The sequence below is a fragment of the Alligator mississippiensis genome, chromosome 3, assembly GCF_030867095.1.
Source record: "Alligator mississippiensis isolate rAllMis1 chromosome 3, rAllMis1, whole genome shotgun sequence".
Lineage (NCBI taxonomy): Eukaryota > Metazoa > Chordata > Crocodylia > Alligatoridae > Alligator > Alligator mississippiensis.
In genome coordinates, this window is record NC_081826.1 from 3214029 (window position 1) to 3225293 (window position 11265).

The 11265-nt window shown below is 49.6% G+C and overlaps 1 long non-coding RNA gene across 1 annotated transcript; it reads left to right on the forward strand.

The window, feature by feature from the left end:
- The first annotated feature begins 3673 nt into the window (after positions 1-3673).
- Positions 3674-10323, forward strand: LOC132249212 (uncharacterized). Its single transcript, XR_009460605.1, has 2 exons — positions 3674-4131; positions 8422-10323. It is a non-coding gene; the product is annotated as an uncharacterized LOC132249212 (long non-coding RNA).
- Positions 10324-11265: the final 942 nt, after the last annotated feature.

Below are 11265 nucleotides of genomic sequence, written 5' to 3' on the forward strand. Positions count from 1 at the left end.
CTTGCCCCTCTGCCTAGCAGCTATTGCACAGCCACAGCTGCGGTCCCCCAGCGCTGCAAGCTGGGATGGGACCAGGGCCAGGGCCACAGCTCGCTTGGGTGGGAGATGGGAGATCAGGCACAAATCTCGGGAACAACAAGGCAGATGCACGGGCCCAGGTGGAGGGTCCTGTGGCCCCCGAGCCGGGCTTTGGGCACAGCTAAAGGTGTCCTCTGCCTAGGCACAATTTCCCTTTCCACCCCTATGCCAGCCCCTTTGCACTGGGCAGCCCCCCGGAGCTGGCACGGTGGACCCCACCTCGTGCCCAGCCTTGCTGCATTGCCCGAGCAGAAGTGGGGCCAACACCAGTGCCCCATGAGCCCACCACGGAGGAAAGGGGGCACTGGGCTGTAGGCGGGGTACTAGGAAGCAGGATTGCCCTTCGCCACAGCTGGCAGCAGCTGGGTGTTCATGGTCCAGTGGGCTCTTGCATAATGTGTTTGACTATGGGTCAGAAGCGTGTAGGGTCGATGCCTCCCTGGCTTGTGCAGGCTTTTTTCCGAGCCAAGAGCTCTCTCGTGGCTGCTGCTTGCTGTTGCTTTTCGAGATGGGATCAGAGGAGGGCCAAACAGAGGCACTGTGCATCAGGATATAAGGAGGTTGGGGGGAAAGGGACTTGGCAGTGGGGGTCTACTACAGACCGCCACACCAGGAGGATGAACTAGACCTGGAAGTCCCAAGGCAGCTTTCAGAGGCTGTATGGGCAAGGGACATGCTTGTCAACTACCCGGACATCTGCTGGGAGGAGCAGTCAGCCAAATTAAACCACTCACGTAGGTTTTTATCCCCACCAACACGGGAGGGATACAATCCCACAAGGGGAAATGCCTTGCTGGACTTGGTGTTGGCTACAGGGGATGACCTGGTAGGGGATCTGCAGGTACAAGGTACCCTAAGGGATAGCGACCATCGATTGATTGAATTCACTATCCAGCGAAGGGTGGGTGAACTAACCAGCAGGGCAGAAGTGCTAGACTTCAGAAAGGCTGACTTCAACGTGCCCAGGAGATTAGTTAGTGAGGCATTAAAGCTCAAGAGCATTGGCGAAATGGGGGTCTAGGACGGGTGGTCGTTCCTTAAGGAAGCAATCCTATGGGCACAGAAGCAGACAATCTCCTTGCATAGAAAAGGGGGCAAAGGGGCCAAGAAACCCTCTTGGTTGAACATGGAAGTCCAGGAAAGCCTAAGGGCAAAGAAAGGGGCATACAGGTAGTGGAAACGGGGGGTAGCTACCAAGGAGGAGTACACTTCCCTGTCTTGCAGTTGCAAGGAATCAGTTAGGAAGGACAAAGCTGGATTAGAGTTTAGGCTGTTGACAAAAATTAAGGACAAAACAAAAAGTCCTTCTTCGGGTCTATAGGGAGCAAACGGAAGGTGTGGGATAGCATAGGACCTTATAGGACAAACTAGGGCAATTGGTGACAGAGCGGGGACAAAGTCGAGCTCTTCAATGAGTCCTTTGCGTCTGTATTCCTAGACAGAGACCGAGACAAATCTCCCAGTTGGATCATAGATAGACACAGGAGGGACACCAGCCCTCCAGCTGTTAGCTCAGACTTAGTGAAGGGACGCTTGGAGGGGCTGGGTGTGTTTAAGACAGCGGGACCGGATGACCTCCATCCAAGGGTCCTGAAGGAGTTGGCCAGTATCATAGCAGAGCCGCTGGCACGGCTGTTTGAGCACCCTTGGTGCTCAGGTCAGGTCCCAGAGGACTGGAAAAGGGCCAGTGTGGTCCCTATTTTCCAGAAGGGAAGGAAGGAGGATCTGGGTAACTAGACTGGTTAGTCTCACCTCTATCCTTGGGAAAACCCTTGAAAAAATTATCAAGGGTCACATTTGTAGGAGTCCAGTGGGTAATATGAAGCTAAAGGGCAACCAGTACAGGTTCATAGCAGGTAGATCCTGCCTGACTAACCGTGTTTCTTTCTATGACCAGGTCACTAAATGCTTAGATGCAGGAGTCGAGGTAGAGGTCATCTGCTTGGACTTTAAGAAGGCCTTTGATACTGTATTGCATCCTATTCGCATAAATAAACTAAGCATCTGTGATGTAGATGATTACACGATCCGGTGGGTGGCAAGTTGGCTTAGGGGTCACACCCAGAGAGTGGTGGTGCACAGGTCGGTATCGACTTTGAAAGATGTGGGCAGTGGAGTCCCCCAAGGCTCAGTCCTTGGACCGGTGTTATTCAATGTCTTCATTAGCAACCTGGATGAGGGCGTGGCAAGCGCTCTGTCCAAATTTGCAGATGATACCAAACTGGGGTGAAGCTAACACACTGATGAGAAGAAACTGAATCCAGGCAGACCCGGACAGGTTATTGAAGTGGGCAGAGAAGAATAGGATGCAGGTCTGCAAGGACAAGTGCACGGTGCTGCACCTGGGGAGAGGGAATCGCCAGCACACCTATAGGCAGGGGTGACCTTAGCGGTGGAAAGAGATCTCAGAGTTGTTGTTGACACTAAGATGAACAGGAGTCGTCGATGTGATGAAGTAAGAAAGAACTGCTTCACGGTAAGGGCGGCCAAAATCTGGCCTGTTCTCCAAGGGGGTGGTGCTCTCCCCTCCTTGGGGGGTCTTTAAGAGGAGACTGGACATACACCTGGCTGGGGTCACATGGCTCCAGCACTTTTTCCTGCCCAGGGCAGGGAGTCGGACTCAATGACCCACTGAGGTCCCTTCTGACCCTAATATCTGTGAATCCATGGAAAAGAGAAAGCAAGAGGGTGGCAGGTATAGGAAAAGAAGTGTGAAAGGAGTAAAACCGTAGTTACCAAACTAGTCTAAAAACTCTTTCCAAATTACACCAAACTTTCCAGCCTGCTAAACACAACACTTCCTATAGATGCCAGCTGGAGCATCTCGTCATACCAGACTGCAACCTTTGGCAATGCCCTACGGGTGGGTGCATTTCTGTAGTGCTATATGATTTCATAGCAGTCATTGTTATCTATGACTCACGTTAAGGTCACAGGAGTTTCTGTTTCGACCTGGTATTTGCACTTGCTCATCGTTTTCCAGGAAATGAGTGTTTAGGAGCTAAGATTTTTCATGGCTCTTGTCTGTCTGAAAGGGGGCATGCAGAAAATTTCCACCACAATTTTTGAGTTATCTAGGAAGAAATACATCCTTTTTCTCTTGCAGAAAAGGACAATTTTCTTGCCATTTTCCAGTGGGTCTAATAAAAGGTATCATTTTGGAACCAAGAGTTCTAGTTTTTTTGTATGTCCTTTTTCTCCATCACTCTTGGCACACTCCTAGGGACAGAGAGTCAAAAAGCCCGAGGCTGAATTGATTCAATTGCTGTGGGTTTCTGTAAATTGCTTAGACTGAAGTGATAAGAAAGGGAACTCGAAGAAAGGGAACTCACCCTCGCTTTGCAGAAGTGAAAGGGAGCCAGATCCCTGCAATGGGCCATGGCAGTGATGGGTACCCCTGAACTTTCACTATGCATTTTCTACTTCGGGAACAGCTTTGTATGTTTTGAAAAGTATTTTATCTAACCAAGGGCATAGAGTAGGTTGTTTAGGCTGGGGGAGATCGCTTGTTGCTTAGTTGCTTAATTGCTGGCCTCACTAGAAGGAAAGCTGTATCAACAAAGTCCGGAGCTGGAAGGGGGGTTACTTGGGGGGGAGCTGGAAGGGGGGTTACTTGCTGGGCTTGCTATACATTTCGTCACATCAGCAAGTTTAACCTGTTACGTAGCTATATAAGGCAGACGCCCACTGAGGTGTGGGTGCTTGCTTTGCGAATGATTGCCAAGCACCACTTTCTGCGCAGAAATAAAGATTAAGTTGGATCCTTCACCCCTGTGTGTTTATTGGCACAAGCGCACCGGGCACGAACTCACCATTGTTTGGGGACAACAATTTCTGGCGACCCAGATGGGACCCTAGCTGACTGCCTTGCCCGGTCCACCTCTTCGGCTCCGGCAACAACTGTGGACGGCGCGAGGGCCAGGCACCACCGACCTTATTCATCGGAGGTCTGACCGTCTCCTGGTTGCCTGACGGAGTTGTGGAGGGGCACAACGGCGCAACGCTCGAAGGACCAACTTAATCAGGTGGGCCGAGGGAGGTTTCAATGGACTGGTGAGTACTTCTTTCCATATTTTGGGCAGGTTGGGAAAGAGACGGCTTTGAAAGTTCAGACCGTATAGATGCCCTAGGTGAGTGAGATCGGGTGGCAGCCCCGTGAGCTCCCTTTAATCAGTTTGGTTCTGAGGCTGAGCAGCGGTCGCCGTCCGGTAGTCGGATAATGGGATGTAACCAGTCTAAGATTCCACCCTGCAGTCCCTTAGGATGCATTTTGAAAAATTGGCCAAAGTTTGGAAGTGACCCTATGACAAAACAACAGATGATTCGGTATTGCAATACATGTTGGCCACAGTACCAACTTGCGGATGGTGCAGCCTGGCCGGAGAATGGGTCTTTGGATTATAACACAATCTTGCAGTTACAGTTGTTTTGTAGGCGCCAAGGGAAGTGGGATGAGATGCTTTATGTAGAGGCATATATGACTTTGTATGGGGATGGGGTTACGCAGAAGCTGTGTGGGATATTTAGGGGAAGTGGGGTAATGGCTTTGCAGGGGGTCACCACAGTATGTCCAAAGGAGCTGGAGGAGGGAGACGTGCAGTTGCTAATTGCTCCCACAGCTCCCCCATCTCATCCTGTGAGCCATGCGTCACCACAGGGGACTTTCACTGCACCTGTAACAGCTTGTCAGGGACTTCCGGCTGGCTCATCCAGTCTGTCGTCCGACACCTCCCCTGACAGCCTTGGGTTGCCGTCCCCGGGTCCGGCGGATGTGGGTGGTAGCAATCTGGTGGTAGAAGGGACTGTAGGAGATGCGGCATTTAGCCCTGTGACGAGTCGCTTACGATCAGGGGCCCAACCAGTAGTTTAGGCCCCTTTACGATAAGCGGTGGGTCCTGAGGGTGAACCAGGTTTTGTCCATGTGCCATTCTGCACAGCAGACTTGATAAATTGGAAACAGTCTGTGGGCCAATATCACCAGAATCCGGAGGCAATGGCACAGTTGTTCTCTACTATTTTCCTCACCCACCAACCAAACTGGATAGATATTCAGGCCTTACTGGCCGCTCTTCTGACTCCAGAAGAAAAAAGGTTGGTCTTAGAGAAAGCACGCACGATAGCACAGCAGCATCACCCAGCTGGTGAGGTAGATGAACTTTGCCCTAAGAAAAATCAAGACTGGGATCCCAACACCCGAGGGGGCCGGAGGGAGTTAGAGCTGTATCAAGAGTTTGTGCTGGCTGCTCTCCGGGAGGCTATCCCCAAGCAGAAAAATTTGTCTAAATTGTACGAAGTGCAGCAGGGTCCGGAGGAGGATCCATCCAGTTTTTATAAGAGGTTATGCGAGGCAGCCAGACAGTGGATGGATTTAGATCGGGAGCTGCCAGAAAATGCCAAGATGTTTAACACACTGTTTATAGGACAGTCAGCCCCAGATATTAGAAAAAACTACAGAAGACTGAAGGAGCAGCTGGAATGAGCATCAGCCACATGATTGAGATTGCTTATAAGGTATACTCCAACCGAGATCAGGTTAAGGAGAAAAGGGAAGATAAGAGAATAAAGGCACAGGCATCGTTACAAGCATCGTTGTTGGCAGTGGCAATTGTAGATCAGAGGAGTCGGGGACGAGGCAGGGGAAGTAGAGGGCATAGAGGAGGCGTGGGCTATGCTCTGGGAGGCTACGGCCAGGGTCCCAGGTTGGGACCTAATCAGTGTGCTATTTGCAAGCAGGAAGGGCATTGAAAAAATGAGTGCCCTAAGAGGGAGAAGAAGAGATGAGAGGAGGAAGAAAGATTGTTGATGTTGGATGGTTCTGACCAGGAGTGACGGGGACCGGGGGTTAACACTGAAGTAATCTCTGTCTCCCCCGACGAGCCCCTGGTTAAAATGCAAGTAGGGGGAGAACTTATTGACTTTCTAGTAGATAGTGGAGCCACGCATTCAGTTGTAACCAATTTTAAAGGACCCTTATCAAAAACCAAGATCCCCATAATTGGAGCCACCGGCCAGCGGACGTATCGTCCTTTTGTGCCACCCATGGAATGCAAATTGGGAGGAAAGAAAGTGTCTCATCAGTTCCTGTATATGCCTGAGTGCCCCATACCTTTGTTTGGGGGGGATTTGCTGTGCAAATTGCAGGCCCAATTGACCTTTTCAGAGGGGAAAATTACTATGAAGATACCAACTGAGGAAGCCTGGAAAGCTCAGGTGTGTCTCCTATTGCAGGACGGGGAGGAAGGGAGAATTCCCCCAGAAGTAGAAGACGCTGTAGTACCATGGGTATGGGCAGGAGAGAAGCCAGGAAAAGCCAAACTGGCCACCCCTGTAAGCATTGATTTAAAGCCAGGAATTACTCCGCCCAGGGTGCCACAGTATCGATTGAAAATAGAAGCTTGGAAAGGCCTGGAACCATTGATAAAGAGATTCCTTAAATATGGTTTACTTCGGGAGTGTCAATCATCTTTCAATTCCCCCATTTTGCCTGTAAAGAAACCCCACACTAATGAGTATCGTTTCGTGCAGGACCTCAGAGCCGTGAACAAGGTCACGGTGACCCTTCATCTGGTGGTGAAGGATCCTTATACTTTGCTGACTACTTTGTCTGCAGAGGAACAGTGGTTTACAGTCCTGGATCTGAAAGATGCTTTCTTTTGCATCCCACTTGAAAGAGACAGTCAAGAGATTTTTGCATTCGAGTGGGAAGACCCGAATACTAGGAGAAAAACCCAATTGTGCTGGATAGTTTTGCCTCAGGGTTTTAAGAACAGTCCCACTATTTTCAGCACTGCCTTAAGTACCAACCTTCAGAAGTGGGACAAAGGGACATCAGGAACCCTGTTACAGTATATGGATGATTTGTTAATTGCAGCAAAAACAAAGGATTACAGCATGATTGCATTGAAACTATTGAGGGTGTGTATGCTAGCCGGCCGGATCTTAAAGGTGCCCCACTACCTAATGCAGACCTTGAATTCTACACAGATGGAAGCAGCTTCATGGACAATGGAACCTGAAAGGCGGGATACGCTGTGGTTACATCATGGGATACCGTGGAAGCAAACGCCTTGCCTCCAAATACCTCTGCACAGAGAGCTGAGCTTATTGCGCTGACCTGAGCTCTCCATTTGGCAAAAGGAAAGAGAGCCACTATATACACGGATTCGAAGTACGCCTTTGGAGTCTTACGCGCCCACGGAGCTATATGGAAAGAGAGAGGACTCTTAACGGCAAGTAAAAGCCCAGTAAAGCATGGAACAGAGATCCTGAAACTACCTGAAGCCGTGATGGAACCACTGGAGGTAGCTGTGGTGCACTGTAAGGCCCACCAAAAGAGAGATGCTGACGTTATTAAAGGAAATCGATGAGCAGATGCTGCGGCGAAAAAGGCAGCTAGAGGACAAGTTCAAGAGACTCAAATGTTGGCATTGATGCCTCAGGTAATGTTACTTGAGGAACCTCCGAAATATACTGAAAAAGAGAACCAACTCGCAGAGAAACTGGGAAGCAAAGAACAACAAGATGGATGATGGGTTTTGCCTGAGGGACAAGTCCTGATGCCAAAACTGATTCTTAGCAAAGTGCTCCAAGAGTACCACCAGAGCACCCATATGGGAGCTGACGCCATGACCCAAGGTCTCCAAAGAATTGTAGTGGGACCTAAGATGAGAAAAACAGCAGAACAGATAGTGCGTAGATGCCCCATCTGTTGTGCCAACAATCCTAAGATTTCCCCCAAACCTCCACCAGGAGCAGGAAGGCAAGGACTATTAGCAGCAGAATATTGACAGATAGATTTCTCTGAAGTTCCCAGGAAGGGACACTACAAATACCTGTTAGTGCTTGTGGACACTCTGACTGGATGGACTAAGGCCTTCCTGTGCCGAACCAACCAAGCAAAAGAAGTGGTCCGGGTGATGCTAAAAGAAATGATTCCACGATTTGGAATCCCAGAGGGATTAGCCTTGAATCGAGGGCCACACTTTGTGTCAGAAGTGACCCAGGCATTTTCCCGGGCTCTGGGGATACAATGGGACCTTCACACAGCATGGAGACCACAGTCAAGTGGACAGGTGGAACGAATGAATCAGACTCTAAAAAGACAGCTGGCTAAACTTTGCCAGGAGGCTCAGTGAAATGGCCCAAAGCTCTGCCTCTTGCCTTGCTTAGAGTGCGCATAGCCCCTAGAGCTAAATTGGGAGTTAGTCCATTTGAATTAATGTATGGCAAGCCATATCCTAAGAATCCAGTGGTGACGCATGGGAATCAAATACATGTAAAAGGGGAAGGTTGGGTAAAAGATTATTTGTATTCTTTGTCTGCTGTATTGTCTTCTCTCCACAGGTATGTCCAGGAATGACTTCCACTCCCTCTAGATACACCAGTCCACAAGTTCCAGATCGGAGACAAGGTACTGGTCCGGATGTGGAAAGACGAGCCGCTTCAGCCCAGGTGGAAGGGACCGTATCCTGTGATTCTTACTACTCATGCTGCAATGAAGGTTCAGGGGGTAAAACCGTGAATACACTACATTCGGGTGAAGGCCGCACCAGAAGTACCACCTGCAGGAGAAGTTGCTGAGAGTGTCGCACTGGAAGCCGACACAAACGGACACCGTTGGACAGCAGAGCCAGTAAAAGGACTCAAATTTCTGTTTAAACGTCAACCATGTGAAAAATAGTTCTTTGCGTAGGTATAATGTTTCTAGAGTCTAAGGGGTTGGTGCATCAAAAGTTCGATAAGAGTCAAAATGTGTGGGTTCATTTGGCAAAGGACGTATTAAATGTCACTTATCTTTGTTTGGCAGGTGAAATATCGGTTAATGATATTTTCACGTCATGCCTTATAGGGGTGCCCACTCCAATGGAAGCACTCCGGAATCAGACTTGGTTCGCATCTGGGGGAATAGGAGGTCCAATCAATTACACTAACAACTCCATGTGGGGAACCATTACCACAGAAAAAACAAAAATTTTCAATTGCTCAGACATGACTAATGTATCTTACAACTACGGTCATGTTATATTACCCCGGGGGCGGTTCCTCCTTTGTGGGAAGACTGCCTATTCATATATCCCAGCCAATGCCACAGGAGGCCCTTGTGCTCTGGGCCGGTTGACTGTCTGGCTACCAGGTATGCCTAAGACCTCTAGTAAGCGTCACCGGAGAGGTTCAAAGGTGCTAGATAAATCCTGTGATAGTGACATAAACCTCCTGAGTGAGGCCGAGGTAGTGTCCTTAGCAGTTTTCCTAGTAAGGGTGCCAGGCCTAGTAGTGGATGCTGAGAGGCAGCTTGGTAAGGTGGCCTGTGCCCTGGCAAAGGGCCTACATACAACTTCACAGGCCCTAGCTGCCCTCAATATTGAAATAAAAGAACTAAGAGGAGCTACTCTGCAAAATAGAGCAGCCATAGATTACCTGTTGCTGAGGCATAACCACGGATGTGAAGAGTTCGAGGAAATGTGTTGTTTTAATTTGACAGATAACTCCGAGTTAATAGAGTCAAAAGTGCAGAAGATAAAAAAAGGTTCTGTCCCACATTAAGCAAGGGGAAGGGTTCGACTTCTCATAGCTTACTTCTTGGCTCCCTAATCTTTCATGGCTTAAGCAAATTTTCCTATTAATTGTGGCAAGTATGGGTATTTTCTTGATGATCTGTTGTGGGATACAGTGTGCGCCAAAGTGTTGTGAGATACTCAAGAAATCAATTTCTTCCCCCATTCACCGTGTGATGTTTATAAAATCATCAGTTACAAACCCGATCCAAAACAATCGGGAGAAAGCAAAAAGATTTCTGGAGATGAAAAAGATAGTCGAGAACTATGGGCCTTTTCCATAAGGGCCATAGTCTCGAAGTGGGGATATGATGGGTACCCCTGAACTTTCACTATGCATTTTCTACTTCGGAAACAGCTTTGTATGTTTGAAAAGTATTTTATCTAACCAAGGGCATAGAGTAGGTTGTTTAGGCTGGGGGAGATCGCTTGTTGCTTAGTTGCTTAATTGCTGGCCTCGCTAGAAGGAAAGCTGTATCAACAAAGTCCGGAGCTGGAAGGGGGGTTACTTGGGGGGGAGCTGGAAGGGGGGTTACTTGCTGGGCTTGCTATACGTTTCGTCACATCAGCAAGTTTAACCTGTTACGTAGCTATATAAGGCAGACGCCCACTGAGGTGTGGGTGCTTGCTTTGCAAACGATTGCCAAGCACCACTTTCTGCGCAGAAATAAAGATTAAGTTGGATCCTTCACCCCTGTGTGTTTATTGGCACAAGCGCACCGGGCACGAACTCACCATTGTTTGGGGACAACAGCAGGAGCCAGGGGGGCACTAGACCTCACCTCCCGGCTTGGGGAGATGGGCCATTTCCCCAGCCGCGGCCCCTCTTTAGCCTCCAATCAGCTGAGGAGGGGGCATGGGGAGAAACCCCCACCAGACCTCCAGCTAGGGTCTCCCTAGCACTGGGGAAGGGGGAAGAGGGAAGCCCCCAGTGGGGTGTTTCTCCCCCAGAGCTGGTCCCCCTGCCTATGCCCCCTCCTCGGTTTGGTACGGCTGAGGAGGGGGTGTTTGTTGGGGGAAACCCTCCCCTCTGCTGACACTGGACCCCCAGCTGGCACAGCCTCGGGTTGCAGAGCATGCTGGGGGACTCTGGTTTAACTTAAACCAGGAAGGGGTGTGGGACACACATTGCATACACCAGTTTGACCCAAATCAGTAAAGTCTGATATTACTACATTCATAGATTCATAGATGTTAGGGTCGGAAGGGACCTCAATAGATCATCAAGTCCGACCCCCTGCATAAGCAGGAAAGAGTGCTGGGTCTAAATGACCCCAGCTAGATACTCGTCTAACCTCCTCTTGAAGACCCCCAGGGTAGGGGAGAGCACCACCTCCCTTGGGAGCCCGTTCCAGACCTTGGCCACTCGAACATGAAGAAGTTCTTCCTAATGTCCAGTCTAAATCTGCTCTCTACTAGCTTGTGGCCATTGTTTCTTGTAACCCCCGGGGGCGCCTTGGTGAATAAATCCTCACCAATTCCCTTCTGTGCCCCCGTGATGAACTTATAGGCAGCCACAAGGTCGCCTCTCAACCTTCTCTTGCGGAGGCTGAAAAGGTCCAGTTTCACTAGTCTCTCCTCGTAGGGCTTGGTCTGCAGGCCCTTGACCATACGAGTTGCCCTTCGCTGGACC